Source organism: Panulirus ornatus, chromosome 27, assembly GCF_036320965.1.
Source record: "Panulirus ornatus isolate Po-2019 chromosome 27, ASM3632096v1, whole genome shotgun sequence".
Classification (NCBI taxonomy): Eukaryota; Metazoa; Arthropoda; class Malacostraca; order Decapoda; family Palinuridae; genus Panulirus; species Panulirus ornatus.
Window position 1 is genome coordinate 6,390,461 of NC_092250.1, and position 3,552 is coordinate 6,394,012.

The following is a 3,552-nucleotide window of genomic DNA, read 5'->3' on the forward strand; positions in this document are numbered from 1 at the left end:
ACTCTGTTATTACCGTGCAAATGCTGGCTGGCTGGAGTGTTAGCTATATCATCGTCACTGCACATTACTAAGCTCTTTTGCTTTTTGGCATCTTTTATTACACCCTTCCTTCCTGCAAGTGTGTTTGTTTGTGGGAAAGGGGGATTAGTCTACCTGTAATGGGAATAATGACAGTAGATATTAGCTGGGAATGATACATTCTCAACGCAAGGGATCCTGTGAAGTGATCAACGTCTCAAGTGACATTACACATTGTACACTGATGATCTAGATCATCCTGGTGATGGTGTTATGTTACTCTTCCCAGGAGAAGTAAGGATATGTTTAGACAATCCACATTATGAGTATGTGAGAATAAGGATATACATAAAGAAACGTATGAGGTGAATCTATCTTCACATATTCATTCTGAACAATATTTCCTTATACCCACAACCTCTCGCTGACCGTTAGTTTTTGCTCTAGTGATATTCACATAACCTTGAGGCATTATATTGCAGCAAACGTTTATGAAATGTAAGCACAAATAGGTTTCATAATTTTGTTGTTACCCTGTACCTCCGTACCAATATAAGTTGGCACTAAGAATACCACAGGAAAGAATCAGTAAGTTATAAGACTTGTCGGTCTGGAGTAATCATGCAAGGAAACTCAGAGACGAATGTGTATTACGGTATAATGTTGGGGAGGATGATGATGGCTGTAGTAAAGAAGGGTGGCTGTCCCAGATCAGACACAGTAAGAGAGCGCACTATAACCAGACCATTAAAATGATAACGTAAGAAGAAGACATCATTACTAGATCTAAAGTGGCCTAATGTCTTTCCGATGAGTCAAGTTTTACGAAACTGGAGCAAAGTTGAAATGATATAAGTCTGCTGAGGTAATGGATGATGTCTCAGACGCTCCAGTGTATACAGTCTCTCTCAACAAAGAGATTCATCTTTGTATTGTACTAGTACCACATTCAGTACACGTGTTCCACATACAGTACAGGTGTTGCACCACATATAGTACAAATGTTCCACATACAGTAGTCCCATACAGTACACATGTTCCACATACAGTACACATGTCCCTCATACAGTATAGATGTTGTCACATACAGTACACATGTTCCACATACAGTATAGATGTTGTATCACATACAGTACACCTGTTCCACATAGAGTATAGATGTTGTATCACATGCAGTGCACACGTTACACATACAGTATAGATGCTGTATCACATACAGTGCACATGTTATATATACAGTATGGATGTTGTGTCACATACGGTACATATGTTCTGCATACATTGCACATGTTCCACATACAGTATAGATGTGTCACATAGAGTACCCATGTTCCCCATACAGTACAGATGTTGTATCACATACAATACACATGTTCCACATACAGCACACACGTTCCACTTACAATTTATATGCTGTGTCACATACAGCTAATAGTTCCACATACAATACACGCGTTGTGTTACACACAGGGCGAGTTCAAAATACAGTACACATGTTCCACATTCAGTATAAATGTGTCACAAACAGTACACATGTTCCACATACAGTTTAGATGTTTTGTCACATACAGTACTCATGTTCCACATAAAGTATAGATGTGTCACATACAGTACACATGTTCCACAATGAGTAAAGATGTGTCACATATAGTGCACATGATCCTCATACAGTACACATGTTTTACATAAAGCACATATGTTCCAAATACAGTACACATGTTCCATATACAGTATAGATGTAGTGTCGCATACAGAACACATATTCCACATAGAGTATAGATGTGTCGCATACAAAACAAATGTTCCACATACAATACAGATGTTGTGTCACATACAGTACACAGGTTCCACATACAGTATAGATGCTGTGTCACATACTGTACATATGTTATACATACAGTACACGTGTTCCACATACAGTATGAATGCTATGACACATACAGTACACATGTTCCACATACAGAATATATGTTGTGTAATATACAGCACACATGTTCCACTTACAGTACACACGTTAGACATACAGACAGATGTTGTGTCAGATACAGTACACACGTTCCCCATACAGTATAGATGTGTCACATACATAACATATGTTTCACATACAGTAAAGACGTTGTGTTACATACAGTACTCATGTTCCACATACAGTATAGATGCTGTGTCACATACAATACACATGTCATACATACAGTATATGTGTTCCACACACAGTATAAATGTTGTGTCAAGTACAACACACATGTTCCACACACAGAATAGATGTATCACATGCAGTACACATGTTCCGCATACTATAGAGATGTTGTGTCACATGCAACACACATGCTCCACATACAGTACACATGTATGTACAGTGCACATGTTCCACATACAGTAGAGATATTGTGTCACATACAGTATACATGTTCCGCATAAGTTCACAAGATCTACATACAGTATAGATGTTGTTTCACATACAGTACACTTGTTCCTCATAGAGTATAGATGTTGTGTCACAGTCAGCACACATGTTCCACATACAGTATAGATGCTGTATCACATTCAATACGTATTCCACATACGGTATGAATGCTGTGTCACGTACAGTACACGTGTTCCACATACAGTATAGATATTGTATCATATAGTATACACATGTTTCATATACAGTACATATGCTCTACATAGAGCAAACACGTCCCACATACAGCAGATTGTTGCGTCACATACAATACACATGTTTCACATGGAGTACACATGTTCTACATACAGTGCACACGTGTAACATGCAGTACAGATGTTGTGTCATATGCAGTACACATGTTCCACATACAGTATAGATTTTGTATCACATACAGTACACATGTTCATCATACAGCATGGATGTTGTGTCACATACAGTACACATGTTCCACATACTGTATAGATGTTGTGTCACATACAGTACACACGCTCCACATAGCGTATAGATGTATCAAATATAATACACATGTTTCACATACAGCATATATGTTCCAAGTACAGCACACATGTTCCACATACAGTATAGATGTTGTATCAGATACAGCACACACGTTCCACATACAGTATAGATGTGTCACATACAAAACACATGGTTCACATACAGTACACATATTTCAAATACAGTATGGATGCTGTGTCACATACAGTACACATTTTCCACATACAGTACATATGCTCTACATAAACACGTCCCACATACAGTAGATTGTTGCGACACATACAATACACATGTTCCACATAGAGTACACATGTTCTACATACAGTGCACACGTGTAACATGCAGTACAGATGTTGTGTTATATGCAGTACACATGTTCCACATACAGTATAGATTTTGTATCACATACAGTACACTTGTTCATCATACAGTATGGATGTTGTGTCTCATACAGCACACATGTTCCATATAGAGAATAGATGTTGTATCACATGCAGTACACATGTTCCACATACAGTACAACTGTTCCACATTCAGTACAGATATTGTGTCACATGCAACACACATGTTCCACATACAGCACTCATGTT